Below are 19,693 nucleotides of genomic sequence, written 5' to 3'. Positions count from 1 at the left end.
ATATATATATATATATATAATTTTTGTCTATTCATACAATTAATTAAAAATTTTATTAAACTTTATTATATATTTTTTTAATTAAAAGAAAATTAATTTTATACTTGTAAATGCATTTAACTACATAAACTTTTTTCAAATTCTAATAAAGTAAACTGGATCATTCTTGCATTAAGCTCCGTGATAATAAAAGAATCTTTCAATTAATCTAAATATGAAACGTGAAATATCGTCGTGCGAAAGAAGATCGGCACTTCACCGAGCGCATTTCTGTGCGAAAAAAAAAAAGAGTCAAACTCGTTTCGGCCGCATAGATCGCGTGTACAGATCTTAATCGATATTGCTCTTGCGAAGCGCGTTTTCTGCGTCTTCTGTGGTTTCTCGATTCAGCTAAATGATAGAAATTGAATTTCCAAACGGATTCGCTTCCGCGGCGAATAACTATTAAGCGTGTGTGTTTAAGAACAAACGAAAGCGGCCGACCGATTTCTTACGTAAGCAATCCTCTCTTTCTCTTTCACGCACAACTTCGGCCATTCTTCGCACGCACATCCGTCCAAGGGATATATTACATTGATCCCTCGTGAATTTTGTACGCATCGATTTCATGTTCAAAACTAACGATCCGTTTGGTAAACAATAAGATTTCAAAACAATATTGTGTGACTAATAATCTTGTTCCCGCACAATATATAGAATGATTGCCAGATTTTGCAAATTGTCCTTTCTCTAATTTCGAAATCGATTTCGCCCTAGTACAAATTTGATTAGGTTTCATCTTCTTTCACAACTTTATAATCATCAATATTAAATATCTTACTGCAAATAGCACAAAATAGAAATTTTGTTAAAAATAGATTTGATTATATTTTTAGATATACATAAGAATAAGATTTTATTATTTATTTCTAAATCCAACATTCATTTGCAAAAGACAAATGCTTTCCATCTCTGTTTGCTTATAATACGGAAAATATCAACGTTTATTTATTCTCGCTAAAAAAAAATATCGTCTTTAAATTGTTTAAAAAATATCAAGTTTGATATTTTAAAGTTGTTTTCTGTGTACGTCGTTGCTAATGTGTATTCAGTGTGCAAAAATCCTGTTTTCTAATTAAGGAATAGGTAATGATCAAAGATAGTCGTGCGATCAAAGATAGTCGTAATAATTAATAATTTATAATTCATAAACAACAATAATTGTTCGCTGCGCCGACATTAATGACGTTTTCTGTTGCGTTTCCGCTCCAGCAATTTCATTAGAACTCTCATCGCGTCTCCTCCATTGTGTGCGCCGAGATTTCTTTCTCACTGTTGGATGTCTATTTCTACATCGCCAACAAAACGTCGCGTTAATTAACAATGGCGTTTAATGAAAAGTTATCAGTTTTACCAACGTGCCGGTATTACTCGAAATAATATAGCACAGAGAGAAAATTTCTTTATATTAAACCTCTTCTCATATACAATAGTGCGTTTTAAATAATAAGGAAATAATTTAGAGATTACTTAATAACTGACTGAGATATATGCATATATATTAATAGCTTAAAGTAAAAAGATATTAAAAATCATTTCAAAGAAATTTAATAAAAATTAATAGAATAGGCAGTGAAGAGATTGAATTTATAAGAGACTCGCCTCGAAAATAAAATAAACATCTAAAATGGACAAACGTGTTTGCGAGATCATTCTTTAATTCCGACGGTGCGCGATTAATTGCGAGAGCGCAGTAACTTCTCTTAGTTACGTATTTATTACGGTTATTAGCGTTATCAGAGATTATTTCCGTCGCCAACACGTAATCGAACTTCGAGATTACGACAACAGCTGTTTGCTTCTGTCATCCATTCCCTAACTTTCCACAGTTGTACAGTTACTTCAGAATGAAAGGTGAAGGCCCTTCCTGCGTCACTCCCCCTCCCGCCGTGGCGAGAAAAAGAGGGAATCTACGGTATTTTTCTTTAATTATCAATTATATAATCTGAGAATTTACTTGATTTTGCTCATCGTTCGTAGATGAGCTCTGAGAATGTGTCTGAGAATAATTCATTAATACAACGGAAAAATACAAGTTTTTACAATATGGGATTTTTTCTTATTGCAATAATATATTTTATCATTAAATTTGTATAACATTATATATGATAAAAAATATTAGAATAGCGTTATGTAATTTTACTTAAATTGAAGAAGAATTAGAAACCGTTATTTTAACGCAAATAACAAAACTATGTTATTCACTTAATTTTGTATAAATTTTAGTTTAACAAAATTTTGAGACTTATTTGCAAGATATGTAATGTTAATGATTGAAAAATTGTGCTAAATAAAATCTCCCGCTGACATTTTTTTAAAGGAAGGATTGATTAAAAAAGGAGACCGATATTACCCTTATTTTACCGAGCAACCGAACTTACATTACTGCATCAGTCGCAAAATACATAATTTCCGAGTTACGTGATTAAAATGCTACCTCGTCGTAAAGTAAATTAATCCCCCAGTTCCCGAAGAACTGGTCCCGAATCTGTAAAACCGCTTCCACAAGCCACGCGAAGCCGTATTTTACTCGGCGTTTAATTCGCGTTTTTGCGAGACTAATTCATAATAATTACGAGGCTAATTATGGGGGTTTTTCTATCAGGTGTCTCGGAAAGACGGCACGGCGGCGCGCGTCGCTCGTCGTCTATTAAAATCAGAAAAAGAGAAAAGAGAGAGAAGTAAGAACTTAAACACGTGTGTGTCTGTGTATCCGTTCTCCTAAAGTTACGACCTAACCCGACGATTGTGTCAAACGAACCGACGAAGGTTCTCCGGCCGACTCGAGGAAACCGGTATTAGATTCAATGAGAACTGGCTCGTCCGGAGAATATGATGTCACTTTCGTTGAGCCAGCTTGTATGATTCTCAGAGTCAGTACAAAAAAAAAAAAAAGGAACAACAATACGCGAGATGAATAACAAACGCGATAATTATGATGTTGCAAGGCGATTGCCTAGCTCCGATTTTTCCTGCCTTTTTCCTTGACATTTTTCTCTAAGCAAGGACAATATGATTCTGTTTTAGACATCTCATAGCATTTGACCTTTGAAAGTATTCTTCAAAATAATTATTTTTAATTCACCTAAGATTTTATAAAAATAAAGATCAAAGGTGAAAATTAATATTGTATATATCTCTGTATAAGAATAAATAAAATAAAATCTATATACGTGAGTTAATCTTGTGTGATACGACATTTTTAGAAAAAGCAAAGTTCTGACGCTTATGTTTGAAAAATAGTTTGCTCGAAAGAAGATTAAATGTCACGTACCGCATTTTTTTGCAGCGTTGCAGTTACACTTTTGCGCGGATGCATATTACGCTAGTCATTATCTCTGTATTCTTGTGCAAACTGAGCGGAATTAAATTAACGCAAATTTCCCTTCACACGTTTGACACTTCTACAAATTGGAACGCATTACATAAGCTATATTAAACTGCGACCTTCCATTTTTTTTTGTACAAATATTTACATAAAAATTTATATCGAAAAGACTTTTTAACCAACAAAATTTATAACAAAATTGAAAAATGTATAATAATACATCTAAAATCTTTTATACGTCAATTATAAAATAAAGAAAATGTATATTATATAACAAATAAATCAAATTAATTTACCCGCACAAAGTAGTAAGAAAGAGAATTGTCCTCTTCGTAATAACCACAGTTGTGTGTAACAATCGTCAGCGAAAGGTTAACGATCATTATCGAAGTTAGTAGAGTGTCACGTGCTTTGTCAGAGAGAAGGAGATTCGGGGGGTCGTCCCGGATTCCGGTCTTCCCTGGCTTTACGGCAAACAAAGAGGATAAGTTTACCGAACGCGCCCGAGAGACAATGCCTCCTCCGTCCGTCAGTTTTGCTCCCTGGAGGCGGCCTGCTGTGCGTGCACGCTACACCGAGCAGAAACTCCGGTCTACGTTACATAAGAGAAAAGTTGTACGCGTTATACCGCTGCAGAGAAGTTCTTCCCGCCTTATGAAGCTGGATCGCCGCGCGTAAGTCAGACGGATTTAATTATAGTTGCGATTGAATTTTCCCCCCTCCCCTCCAAAAGGACAGGTTCAAGTATATTTCTCATATTTTATTTTAGTGATATGCGAAATACGTGATATTATAAATTGTCGAAATGCAAGAAAAAATATCGAGCTTATAAATGACTCACTCAAAAAAATGTCTTGCTGATATAGATAGATTTCTAGGTGTCACAACAAAAATTTATCGCTATTTTTTGTATCTGTTAGAATATTGTCTGTTACATATAGAATTTATAGCAGCAACATTCTAATAATATCTTCTAGAAAATTTAGGTCCCATTGCCAAATGTTAATCACTGCATTGGATAAATATGAGTTTCGATACTACAGCTAGAACGATCTTTGTGAGAAATATAACTGCCAATTATAACTGCAGCATCGAAAAATTGAGAAAAATTGTTTAAAAGAGCTAGATAGATTGAGCGCGTTATACAAATATGTTAGACGTGAGGATTATATATTCATTTGTTTCTTGCCGCTAATTTTTTCTGTCTACCACAGCCAAACTTTATAACAAGTATGATTGGCCTTAACATGGATAGGCGCCACAGAAAAACATTCTTTCTAAATTTCACAAACAGTTCAGATATAAATTCTGTCTCTGTCACTTAGATTGATTAAATGCGAAACATATGCGATATCACAGTATTTGCTAATCATTTATGTACCTCAGTTAATTTTGCGCACCCAGAAAATTTTTGCTGTAGTTGCAAAACCACTTTTTTGAGTGCTAATATAAATGCTGCATATTAGTCTGAAATTGAGTATAGACAAATGCGCTGTATTTTATACTTGTTAAGTAAAGAGGTATCCTTAATAAGTAGAAAATGTTTCTTTTTTTTTTTGTTAAAAAATGAGAAATATTACGTATCGCAAATTGCTGAAACTTCCTCCGCGAGTCCGATATTAAGCACTATGATTCGGTTTACTTGACAGCCTCGTAAAATCGTTACACGTACATGTAATGAGACGTGTATTTTCGAGAACAAAAGGAAGAGATACGCGAAGATCGCTCTCACGAAGGATTCGATCCTCTCATTTTTCGCGTGTAGATTCCACGATAATTCTTTTTCGAACTTTTCTTTGCTTTATTTGCTTTATTTCTTCTCGATCAATCGTCCTTTTTGGGAAAATATTCGCGCGTGGATTGCATTGTGATTTCGACAAAATTGTAAAATTCTAACAAAACGCGGCGATAAATCGCTTGTAGCAATCGTGAGACTAAACGAATAAAAGCCGTATTTTTCTCTCGATACTATTCCTCGGTATTGTTTCCGTGTATTTTGCATAATCTCCTTTCACGTTCTCGTCAGATTTCAGGCTGCTAAAAAAAATTCGTGAACGGTAAAACATTCGAGAGCGTTTAATTGTGCATGATTTTCTAATTATTTACGCTTTTATGATTCCGCGATATGTTTGGTAATTTTCATAGATTGAACTTCACCCACATTAGACATGTTTAATAACTCAAATAACAAAAACCACAAAAAAATTGTAAAAACGATGATTGAAGATCATATAATACGATGTTAAAAACATTTTATAACCATTAATACTCTTTAAATGTTTCATAATTTGTATTCATCGTGTATTCATCATATAATCGCATATCAAAATCTCGCACACGCATTTACTGTCTCTTTTATTTGTCCTTTTTCCATTAATGTTATCCATTTAATCTTTATGTCCGGCCATATCAAGATGCGCATTCGACATCGCAGATGTTTTCACCGCATTTTTTTTTTTTCTAAACTACAATCTCTCGCATCGCATGACGATTGCACCAACGAGACAAGCAAACGACCTGCCACGATCACAGGAACACGATCCTGCTACAGCGGCACAACTTTCCATCCTTTCTTTTCTGAATCCTCATGATTTAATGCGGCCTCGATTTACGATACAACAATGGCGCGGCGCGCAATGAAAATGCATTTATAATTTTCCCCTTGCGGGAACAAGTCCGATAAGCTGGATGACGAATGGCGTTTCTCTAAGTGCCCGTCCGTCATCTCTCAGCTGTGTATTAATTCAGCTGCAGGTTTCCGGTGTGTAAGAATATCGGCGTGAGCGAGCAATAATAAATTATCTTCCGCGTCCACGAAATAGATATTTAGAAAATAAATAACGGTCTCTCTCTCTCTCTCTCTCTCTCTTTCTCATTCATATTGATAAATGTTTCACGTGCATCGCTCGAAGTCATACATTGCCCATATATCGATTCTCATCAGCACATGTCAATTTTTTTGAAGAATAAAGAAATTATATACGTATTCCGTAATCGGTCGAAATCAGCATTGGGCAATTTTAGAACGAATCTTTTACAGAATAGATGTAATTGGATACAATAAATTTTAATTATATACGTATGGCTTAGAAGTTTCTTGGAATAATAAAATAAAAATCACGTAGGAGAAAAATTTATATAATAATAAGATATATTTTTATATTATTGCACATATAAATTATATGTTTAAAAAGCTGTTTTAAGCAGTGCGACATTGATATACTTATTAAGGACTTCATTTCCGTTACGTCATTTCTGATTCATCATATTATCCTCTCATAACGAATTTATAATTTCTCACCGAAAGCAATTTTTGTGTCGATTTCGTTTCTTTTCTGATTGAGGATGTTGAAAGAACACGACTTCCTTTTGATTTTTTACAACGGGGTGATCGCACGTGCCACGCGAATTATCGAGATTTCGCAGCAGCATAGAGCGTTGATTGTTATATCATCATTGGTGAAGCCAAGGACGCAGACTGACGAGCGTTATGGAGGTCGCGAGTCGTCATCCTCGATTCGTTACGACACTTTTTTTTCCTTCTTATCCTTCTATAAGCCGAGATCCTTTTACTCGCTCTTATAAAGCCAATTTTTAAATCGCGCAGGTAATCTATTAGTTATTGTTACATATAAGTGGATTTGGAAAATCGGTGTTTCGTAAAAGATCTTCATAAAGCAGACAAATCTCGATATATTAAAAGAACATAATTTTTAATATTTTTGACGTAATTATTTTTTGAAATTATGCGTTATATTCTAATTTTATGATCAATTTTACGAAAGAAAAGTTACTAAGAAATAACGTTACTATATATATTTTAGTGCAGAATATAATAAGAATAATTATTACAGCTATAAAAAAATTGCGGAAGTTAGAGCGTACAAACATTTCTCAAAAATTTCAAAATTTTATAAAAGATGAATCTTTTTACCGATCCTCACCAAATAATTCACCAACTATAGAAATATAAATAGTAATATAAAATATATTAGTGATAAAAGTATTTTCTTTCCTCTAATCAAACCTTTGTCGCCTTCAAATTTGCATAATTTTTCCGGAAATAAGAATGTCAAGAATATAATGACACGATATTTCACTGAAACGCATTTAATCCTTATCGAAAATATCCGAAGAGCGTTAACCTCGACATTTCACGCGTGAATAACCCATGAAAAATTTTCCACGCTCCCTTGAAAAGTTTCCCTCGTCGAGTTCTGCTTCGAGTGTAGCATCTATATTTCACAAATGTCATAGTTCCGTCTGCAACTGAAATTTCTAATACGCGCTTGCAACGATCGATCGCATTCTGCACACGCGAAGGACGCTTTTATAAAGTGTATTCGATCAATCAGCAAATATTTATTAACGCGTGCGACGCGTATAACTTTTTAATGATCATCTTCCACGGTCGTGCTACAGCGATTTTACTCGTGTCCTTTCTCTTTCCCGCTTTGTAAGCCCCTTCAGAGAGCAGAATGATACGAATTTAATTGCGTCTAATGAAAATTTAATGCCGGCAGAAATTCCTGTTGCACGTTTCTCCGTGTCTAACGGACTCGGGATTCGTCCATGACAGCACTAGTCGAAGGAAAATTGATATTTATGTCAATTATGCGAAATGCAAGACACGCGCCGCTTGATTGTCACGTATTGGACATGCGTTTTTAATCGTTTTTGCTTTAAAATCAATAAATTAATTTTAAAATATGAACATATAAACTATCCTTGCTGCGATATATCGCGGTTCAGGAAAACATCAGAAAATTTTATCTAATATGTCATCGTTGTAAATATTTTCGTAAAAAAAATATTAAAGATATAAAATGAGAGAGAGAGAGAGGGAGAGAGAAACATTTTATTATCGCGTACTAGTGGCGTAATAAAAATGTACTCATACATAAGTTAATTTAAGAAATATATCTATAATCGTCCTTGTAATATAATAATGAATAAGTATACAAAAAAATGACGAGATATTCGGTTTCTACAAGGATATACGAGATAATAAATCACGCGAGCGTAAAATGACTTCCACTTCCCAGAGGTGTCGTTAATCTCGTCGACGAATATTAGCTACGACCTACAACGCGTATCACGACCAAGTACAGGCAACATCTACTTCGTGGATGGTTCAACGTACCTTAAGGTGAGATTAATTGAAAGCAGAGACAAACATCTCGCATCGCTTCGCAGCGACGTTGCTAGAAGAAGAAGAAGAAGCAACGACGTTTGTGAAGGAAGTCGTTTGCGGTTGGACGAATCGAACCTTGAAGAGAGTCCACCTTAGAGACTTCAGCGGGATTTTAAAGAAGGTTCAAAGAGCATAACATACGCGTGAAGAAGATTGAGAAAGGAAGAGAAAGAAAGAGAGAGAGAGAGAGAAAAATCGCCGTGTGTCTCTGTGTAGTACCGTTCAACCGTCGACCATCGACCATCGACCATCGACTAGGAGCCAAACTAGCTATCGCTTCAGGTGGAATTCATCGTTGATCATTAATATCTCTTACATCCCAATTTCGATCGCTCGCAAATAAATTTCGATTTCCTATAAAAACTGTTCTTATTTATTATTCCGTTTTTTTTTTTTTTCCCCCTTAAAATGTGATCAAAAAGCAACGCGTTACCAATAATCTTAATTAACTCTTTTGATTAATTGGAAAATTAATGTCGTATGCATATGATTATAAGAACTGTAGAATTTGGGGAACAAAAGCTGTTATTTTGCTTTTTTGTTCCTTTAAAAAAAAAATTATCTCTTACGAATCTCCGCGTTCGGTCACGGTTGCAAGGTAAAGTTTCCCACGTTAATGAACTGTCGCCAGAGTTCTGCTTGGCTGGGCCGGTGAATTATAATAAATTTAACAGGTTACTTCGTGGCGTGCAATTTCGCCTTGATTTAAGCAAATGACTGATATTAGCGAACACGATAGCGCGGTTATCTGACAACATAAGAAAATTCTATAACATCACGATCCGCGAGTAAACACACACACAAGGCGTAAGGTTTTTGATAATTCATTTTATGATAATTCACTCAAGAGCAACACGTGTATTATCTAATTAATACGTAATCTGATCGTCGAATTCGTATTCGGCGATGATCCTGTATCATCACGGTCTTTGTTAAATTAATGTGCGCGCAAACACGATTTTGAGCTCATCAAGGTAAACGAGTCTGCGGCGATAAACTGTTTACGACGTGCGTAGCTTTACTAATTTTGCACGTTATCCGACAGTATCCGCGAAAATTGCAAAACGGAGTGTACACGATGGCTGGTCAGTTATCGCGCGAAGGAAGCGACGCATATGATTATTCACTACGTTTATTGGGTCAAGACGAATATTAATAATGTATAGACACATATATTTTCTACTAAGGCTTCACGCGGACTTTCACCATTGCGCCTCGCGCAAAGGATGAAGCGCTTACGCATTCTATGATTAATTATTTTTCCGCTCTCTCGCGGAAAGAATCAATAATAATAATAATTATTATTATTATAACAGCGAAGAGAATAAAAATTTTGCGCGGTGAGATATCTACATGGAACACTCGAAGTTCTCTCGCAGAGCGATAACCCTTTGCGCGATCGATAAGAATCGACAAGCTCAACGATGCGTATACAGGGCGTCTTTATCAGATCCACCTTTAATGGTAGATTCTTCAAAACCCTACGAAACGTCAATAGCTTTCGAATTTTAAAGGATGAATTGTAGAGCTTTTCGCGAACTAAATTTTTTTCTAAAATCGCATAACTTAACGGAGTTTTATTATTTAACAATTCAGTGTTTTTATTTTCGAATGTATTTAAAATCGAAATATACACAATGCGTCGCGAATCATGAATTTTTCGATATTTTCGCTACGAAATATTCGAGCGCTGGAATTCATCCAACATTCAATACCATTAACGGTTGACGGTCCGGTGAGACACCCTGTGCATGCGAGTATTGGTTCCGCTTTCCGCGCGTCCCTTTTTCTCCCGGCATCGAATACTGCATACTGGATGCTGCGCGGACCGTTATGCAACCTGCAGCGAGCAAACAGCGAACGGGCGGGCGGACAGTTCGTCGGTCTTTGCTCGCGCCGAGATTCCCGTTGGTCTGTCCCCGTGTCATCCTGTTTGCTGCAGCAGGAGCACCCCGGACATCGACAGCGACGACGGAGCTATAAAGTCGAGTCGTCCGCGACTACTGACACTGATACGCGCGTACGCATCGGATGCTGCGAAGACAGTCTGCCATTCTGGATCACCGTGAATAGCAAGCGAGCTATCGACGGGTTTGCGATTTTTAATATTTTCAAGATATTCAATAAAAAATACAAATATTATACTTTCAAAAAAATAAATGAGAATTTTATCAGAAAATTATATATAATTTTTATAATTAAAATGTTTAACTTTACTAACTTTTATAATTGATTAATATTTGTATATAGCATAAAGATTTTTTAAGAATAATAACTTGTAAATCTCCGAATCAAATATTGAAAATTTTGTGTCTCATTCCTTTAATTTAAAAACTATTGACTTAAATATTGTGGCACGATAATCTTAATTTTTGAAAACGGAACGACATCTTCGAGGATAATTCCTCCAATATTTTATCCCTACTCGACTCGAATGTACCAATACACCGATATATTTAACATAATAAATGCGCGTAATGCGCCCATTAGCGCGGTGCAGGTTTTGCGTAACGTAATCAAAAGATAATAACGGAGATAATCGCGGTTCGGTTGTACGAATAAAATTTCATAACTTTATCATCCAGTGCGCTTCTTTCTCTCTCTCTCTCTCTCTCTTTCTCTCTTCCAGATCTTTTAACGGGTTGTGCAAGAGATACGATAGCTATAAAACGCTTGTAAACGGGCCGACATCATACACGAAATCGTTAAAAGCATTGCCTGATACGGGAAATAGTAATCGATTTTACATCACTATTATCGTTTACTGTACTGCGATAGAACTCGATCGAGGGCATTTTTCTCAAACTTTTCGAACTGCAAAACAACTGTAGCAATCATGTAAACAGTCTGTATATATATAATGATACGATACATAATTCGTATATAAGTTTATGCGTATATTTTTCTAAAAAAAAATTTAAAAATAAGATAAAAATAACACACAGTATATATTTTCTTAATAATAATATTCCTTCATTATCAATAATTGGTTGCCCCATCTTAATGCCATCAACTTTTTTCTTCTATCGTTGTCAGAGATTAATCGAATGATAAACGCATCTGCATAGAAAATATGTATAAATCTATACGTCTTGTGCAGCAATATCTTAAAATAACTGCCACGTATATATGTGTATCTTGCGTGCTTATTTTACATAGCGTGAACTTTATTCAAAAAATAAGAAACCAAATAAAAATTTGTAATTTTGAGTTTTGATTTATTGCAAATTTCGCAGAGATTCTTTTGAATTGTAATACTTTTTCCTTCCCAAAATGCAAAATAATTTATTCGTCTATTTCGCAAGTAATTTAGATCCACTTTCGAAAACTTGGTTAAATTTTACATCAGTTTATATATATTTTCGCATCTTCTTAAATAACTCGTATTATCTAAAAAACAACTTACACGCTGTCGAAATTTAACGACATTCGTGACTTTAATAGCTCGACTCTATTGAACGGGGTATATCATGAGTTAACCCGTTTCTTGCCTCTAGCCTACGATTTTGTGATGCCCTGTACGCCCACGACGATCTCGCCGAGATCACAAGAGAGTCTAAATGCTAGATATATCGTTCTTGATACACCTCGTACACATTCGACTATACGTTCGAACGCGGCGCGAGATATTACGACATAACACCGGGTTACCCAAGATGCGCGTCGTGTCCGGTAGTTTCTCCCTGTTCCACTGGCTGAACAACCGAAGAGAGGATCCGTGAATATATTCTCACAGGTATACACCCATTTCAACGACCGACCGCTCGTCACGGATCCGCACCCGAAGGCTTTTCGAGAAATCGTCGGTGAAAAAAATAATAATACCGCGAAAACGCGTGCAAACCAATAATTCAATGCATAGGTAAATCAATTAAAACATTAATAAAAATTGTCGTTATACATATATACTATATCTGTAAAAGATATTACAAATCATATATTAATATTCCTGTAAAAATTCTTTTTTAATCAAAAAGAAAATACGTTTTTGAAAGTTTTAAAACTTATCTCTTTAAAAATTTAATCAAGCTAACTTGAGATTAAAGTAATACCGTGTAAATTAATCGGAAATTCTTCATGATTCATCCATAAATGAAAGATGACTCATCGAATTTTTACAGACACTCTGTATAGATATAAATTAATGAGCATTTATCGAAACAAGCGATAGTTTGTTAGCCGCTTCGTAATTTCTTTCATCCTTCGTCAAATCACACGTCGTGACTCTTTCTAACTATTAACTGCCATTAATTACTGTTATTCATTATAGATAGACCTAGATAGACCTTTCCCTGTGATTTCATACTATCCAACCGATCGCCTCGTGTGACATTTGTACACCGAGAGACAATGATCCACTTCGTTCGTGACGTGGAGCCTCAATCATCCGTCCGTGATCCTCCGGTTCCTTGCACCGGCACCGGCACCGGTTCCTCCCGTCTTTCTCTCTTTATCTGTCTCTCCTTTTCTGCCGATTCTTCCTCAGCCAGTGCGTGTGCCTCTCGCTTTCGCACTGGATTACCTTGGTCCACGCGGGCCAAGCACACCATCCTCCCCTCCTCACTCCAACTACTGCCTATACGATATCGAATCCCGCATAAAACTGGCGGTAAATGTAATCGCGAGACCTTAAACGGAGTACATTGAGTTGGATATATCGTGTGTACAAGTTGTCGTACAAAGCAATATGCGGATTTATCATTTATGGAATAAAATATAAGACGATATTGAAAAAGATTTGTATTATCAAGATTTAAACATTTAGACAGATAAATAAATATATAATAATTAATAGATATATCAAATAAGAGTTGATTTTCCTTTACGTTCCTCTTGTATTAATCATTATAAAATATTTAATTAATTAAATCAAAATAATGAGTTCAACATTATTCCGTGTAAAATAGAAAATTTTTGAATTATTAAATATTAAGTAATTTAACTAAAATTTCCTTTAATTAAGCTTAGTTGTTGTTTGAAATAATATATGCTTTGAATCGCCGCGAACTGAAACGTAAAATGATAAAATGTGCGAATTATGATCAAGATAAGGGAAAAGCTGCGCAAATAATAACCGTGATACGAATAATGCGTAATTAGAGAAAAACTAATATGCAATTTACATCAAAATGAAATTATCGAACGAAGAAATGTTCTTTTCTTCCGGAAATTTCGTTCTGCTGTTCACACTTAATATCTTCATTTCCTTTCATCTCTCAAATGTTATTACGCGTAACAATTTATGTCTTTTCAATATGGAGTTGTGGTTCACGTGCCGCGAAATGCGGTCTTAATTTCAAGGTTCTTATCCGCGACTCGCCATTTACTTTCGTTCATCGTGAAAACTACCGATTCCATTAAAAAAGGTAAATGAGAAACGCATGAAATGACGTTTCGATTTCTTTTTCGATCGAAAATTTGATTGAAGCTCTTATTAATTCTTTGAATAAGATGATAAAAATAATGATTAGATTTAAAGCATATATTATATAGCAAAAATTATATAGAATTTTCAAATCTTTTAGTCCAACAATCTCTTCGCACCCTTGTATGTTAAAAATAAAATGCTATCATCTATCTTCCTGGTATCAGAATCTAAATCATCAAAGAAAAATAAAATCTTAATTAATTATCCACCTCCCTAATTAATTAACTTTGTAATTCTAAATTTCCAACTAATTAACTGCCTCTATAATTGTAATTTTACTGCTTCCGTAAAATTTCCAGCGAGGAAGGATCGCCTCGAAATCCATCGGGGAATCTATAATCGGGAGAAAGCGCGCGACTTCCGATGCGCTCTGCATTGCATCTCCGCGATGCACGACGGAGGAGCACAAGCGGTTAAAGAACGAAGAAACAAACGCTCCCACGAGCCTCAGCCGCGGTCTCGGCGTCATCGACCATCGTGATCCCTGTTTAGTCACTCTCGGTATATGGCCCTGTCGCTCCTTCCTCCTTTTCCTCGTTCTTTATCCTCGGTCGCGAACTCGATATCGTTTTGCGGAACGAGAAAATTCCAAATTACGCTCGCGCGCATCGGATTTAAAGAGCGCGATTTAACATTTAAAGAATTGTAAAACTAGCAAGAAAGACAAAAACGATTCACAAAATATGAACCATGCAAAATCATGTTCTACTTTTAATTATTCTAGCTTCAATATTAATTACTTTTACACTAGATATTTTCAAAATTATTTGAATGTTGTATAGGAAAAGTTTGGGAAGCTCTCAATGATCCGAGCAGTTTCAACGGAGGCGAACGAAGGAAAGGAGGAATGAAGGGAATTCCGTTCGTCTCGGTGAACCGCAGTCGTATTTTTAGGCAAACTCTTCGCCAAAGTAGAAAGGGTCGTACCGAGTCTGTCGGAAAAACAAAACGATTTTGCCTTCTCCAGTGAACGTTTCAACTATCCCGTTCGTTCGCGTTTCAACCAAGACTAAAGCGTTCCAGTCGCGACGTTTAATCCAAGCTGCAATAGTGTGCCGAATTCGCGGGATTTTAATCGATACGCGATAGAAATATTTGATTCAATTTTTATCGATTCAATAAGCAAAATAAAAAATCTAAATTTAAAAAAAAATTAAATATGAAACGGAAAGTCAAAAACGCCTAGTAATCACCACTTTCGTAATTAATAATATCTGTAAATGTGTAATTACGTATCTATTATCTGTTTCGAATTAAAGACGAGATCGTGAAAAGAACACTTGACTCATCCTGATCGAAAGTATTGATCGAGTTTCGAATGACGAGAGATCGCTTACACTGTTACGAGATAGTCACGATCTCCGGCTGATTAATTTCGTCGACGTTACACGCACCCCAATCGACGCACCCCATATAAAATACGAAGACGATGACTCACTATCCCGATCGCGCCAATTTCCGGCTGGCTCCGCTCGCCGAAAGGGAAGTCACATCTGCGGTTGCACAGCGAACGGTATTGCTATACAGTCGCAAAATAATATCCGGAACGAATTTATTTGGATCATTGTCACGGAGAGAATTAATTAGTTTAATAACAAAATTCGTTATAAAATAAAACGTAATTGAATAGAATATATAATATATTAAATAAAAATTGTTAAATAAAAATAATCACGAATAAAAATACACCCAAAGCGTAAAATGTAGTTCATAATTTTGTCATTTAAATCATTTCATAATAATAATTAATTTTAAACAATTACATAAAATACTCAACTATAATTGACTATACGTGAGCAAGAAACTTGAAATAAAAGTATAATTTTTCGCAGATATAAATTTTTGCAATTCGATTTATCAAATATATATATATATATTTTATATGAATATAATATTATTTATATAAAAAATCGTATACCGAAAATTCTGGCCCAAATTCCCTGCTCGCTTCTTTTTTTATCGGCGACATCTTTTTTCTCTTTTTCACGGTCGAGAATACGATGTTCTTTGTTTTCGCGGTCTCGATTCCGTGCAATATATGCGAAAAAAGGAGAGTAGAAAGGAGACGAAAGGACAAACATGCGTAGGAGCGTAGGAAGACAATGGTTCTTCGAGACATCGCTTCTACTCAAGGCTCTGTTTTGCGACGCGAAGAAAACGCGAGGACGAGACACAGGATTCCTCTTCACAAACAGGATTTTTTACAATGATGAAATGAGAGGTCCGATATACCGTAACTCGTCGAATGCGAAAAAAAGAGAAAGAGAGAAACCACGTAAACGAGATGGTAATTTTATTCTGAGAAAATTACGCAAGTGTGCGATGACATATTATTGTATTATTGAGACGTATCACTTGTTTAATAATACCGATTGAAGTAGTGTATTTGCTAATTTTCTTTTTCTCGATTTTTTATTCCTTTATAAAAGATAAAAGAATAAAAAATCGAGAATAAAAAATCGATACATATATTATTTCTTACAAAGAAATAATATATCTATATAAGAATATAAATCGATATAAAAGCTAACATACTTGTGTCCCTATAAAAAAAATAAAGGTTCTAAAGAAACGTAGGCACATACATGGCATTTACATTATAATCATCGAACGGCATATTTTCTCGATGTTCATTGAGAAACGCGTTTATAAATACGTTGCACGCATCGATCGAGTGTCGCAACGAAGGGTCGAGGATGCGCGATAAAAATATCGTTTCTGACCGCGACAAAACCCTGTATAAAGGTTACATCCGAGGTGAGTTCATTGAAGGTCAAGAGTTAGCGAGCGATCGATCCTCGCGATGGACAAAGACAACGCGTCTCAATAATTAACGATATCGCGAGGACGCGGTTAATAATATTATACGCGGTTGAATTTTACCTTTGACCCAACCGCATAATATTTCTCGAAAGGTTATTCATTATTACGGGATCAACGAAGCCGGCTTTGCGAGAATCGATGAAAGCGATCGGCGTATCATTATGATTATGTCGCAATTCACTTCTTTTAAACGCCACGGCTTTAAAGAGAGAGAGAGAGAGACAGAGAGAGGAACTTCAAGAAAATAAAAATAATCTCGCGTGTGAAATAAATTTCCTTGTAAATAGTATATGGTACAATCGTTGCTTTTAAACACCTATCTCTCGCATTAGATTGATTACGATTATAATTAAAACATTGAACAAAAAACTAATTAATGCGTAATTAATATAAAACTATACAATTATATAGAGAAACTATTATAAAAAACTACAAAAAAATGACACATTAATTCTCACGATTATTATCTTCTAATTTAAGTAAACGTTTGATTAAAGCAGAAAAATATCGTTCTTTCATCGACGTTAGATTAACGTTGACGATGTAATTATCTCTGATTAACGCTAAATTATTGCCACTTAATTGCGTTAGGCATAAATCGAGTTAGCGTTGATTAGCGCTGATTAACGCTGATCTTTCAGCGAAAGACCGAACCATCCAGACGGAACCATTTTCGGCTCTCTCGTATCAAATCAAGGCACAGCGGGACAACAATAGGGGCCCGTCAAGATCGGTCGAGTATGTACTCTTTCAGGTCACAGGTCACGCGCGAATGAACTTAACGGCAACGGCTAGGAGCTTTACACCATCTTTTATTCTCTTTAAGCCCCAAGGAAAAAACAAAGCTATTTATAAAAGAGGGAAGAAATGATAAGATCGCGAATTTTAAAGATATTAAGAGCGCCAGAGAGAGAAAGAGAGAGAAAATGAGCAATTGTGTTTTAAAAATGAAAATCGATCCAATAATAAGTTAATTGTACGATTCGTACTCGAAGTACTTGATTTTAATATTAGAAATATTCGAATATTAAACTTTACATTATTTGCCGATCCGAGATACACAGAATATATAAGCATATCGAACTTGGATTCGCATTCAAACCTCGCGGAGAAAGGCCTCGCGTTAGGGTCGACTCCGTAGAAACGGATATTAGAAAACGACTCTATGCACCATGATCTTAAACCTCTCTATACGATCGACGTCACGCCGGCCTCGGAACGGCGTGATGTCTGACAAATCGCGTGCATCGATAACGCATATATCCCGCGACCTCGATTCGTTCGCCCAAGGATAGATATCCTGATGTGTCAAGACCTCGACTGACAATGGAGACAACCTCGCGGTTCTGAACGAGAGCGCTCCGGCTGTATTAATTAACGTCTACGCTTTCGCCTAAAATTTATGCCCACGCAAAAATCACACGAATTACTAAATCAAGGATTGAAATCATTAAAATTTTAATACGCTCACGAATAATCTCTTTAAAGTATTTATACATTTTTATCCATTTAATGCATCGACGATCTCGGTTTTGATAATTGAGAATAAAATTTTGCCATAAAAATAGCTTAATTAATACTTGCTTAATTAAAAATTCCTAATTTAAATTATGAGAGACAAAAACGTTGGTTTGGCAATATTATATGACTTTGAGACGTTCAAAATTTCATAAGTTGTATTTATATCATGAATTTTATTATAAAATTTAATTAAAGAATCTTAGACACTCTCTTAACAAATCATCAATATTCTCAAAAATACAAGATTATATTATGTCATTTACGAGAAGAATTTCAGCAAAAAATCAAGTTATTTTCCCCGGGTTGTATTTAATAGCGATATTTTCACACATATTGCGGGCTGTTCACCCTGCGTCACCGCCCACGCCATTTGCAACTCTCGTTGATTATAACGAACCCTTTCCCTCCTCCTCTCTCTCCCTAATAATTGCACTTACACTCACTGACTTCGATCGATAGAAAATTTCATCGGCCAGCAAGCAACACGCTAATTGGATCTCGCTCTTTAACATTCAATAGTCGAGTGGATTTTCACGGAATCTGTATTCACGGCGTTTTTTTTTTATTTCATTATACTACAATCAACGTTATAATTTTAGTAAAAGGCTTACAAGACTTAAGCAAAGAAAGTTATAGGATCTCTCAGTTCCACTTCCTCTCTCAGCACGACTATTTAATATCTATAATAAGTGTATATTTACGACAAATAAATGAAATTGGAAGGGCTTGTTCGTGTGAATCGAATTTTAAATAAGAGACTCTCTTTTAGATATTTCGATTCATCTATTAAATATCCATATCGCCTAATCACTTTTACTCACAGCCGTTATATGGGTAGAGCGTTCGGTAATAGATGCATTTGGTGCACGCAACGACATTCTTCGAAAAGTGTAATAGTTCCTCTTTAACAAAAAACCGTTGATGTAAAAGGCAATTCGATAATTTCGACGTCTAGTAATATATCTAGTAATACCTTATTGTTCAGTCAATTTTTCAAATGAAAAGAGAATCTTAACTCAAGCATATATTTCATGCCGAAATTCTAAAATCCGCGAAATACGCGAAATATGACGTTCAAAATCGGGTACTTTATTCCATAGCCAATTTCAAGCTAAAGTTTATTTTAACAGGATCCTAAAACTCGGTCCGGCATATTTAATGCCAAAATTTCCAAAGGCGCGAAAAAATATAGCATTATTACATTAATCGAGTGCAAGGAAATAATCATATTTCACTTTTCGGCAAGATACAGTCTATCACCGGACACCCCGTACATTTATTCGATTCGATTCGCCCTCCGCGCGCGATTTCACCCACCCATCCGCCGAATCGACGTAAATCGATCGACTTACCGGAAGAG

General features: G+C 35.4%; 1 protein-coding gene across 1 annotated transcript in view; it reads right to left on the bottom strand.

Moving 5' to 3' along the window:
- LOC115244980 overlaps positions 1 to 19,693 on the bottom strand; it is a 33,127-nt gene that overhangs the window by 12,962 nt on the left and 472 nt on the right. The gene's annotated exons all lie outside the window — the stretch shown is intronic.

This window comes from Formica exsecta, unplaced genomic scaffold (genome assembly GCF_003651465.1).
Source record: "Formica exsecta isolate Colony F162 unplaced genomic scaffold, ASM365146v1 scaffold90, whole genome shotgun sequence".
NCBI lineage: Eukaryota > Metazoa > Arthropoda > Insecta > Hymenoptera > Formicidae > Formica > Formica exsecta.
The sequence above is the reverse complement of the archived record's forward strand: the minus strand, read 5'-3'. Positions and strand labels throughout refer to the sequence as shown.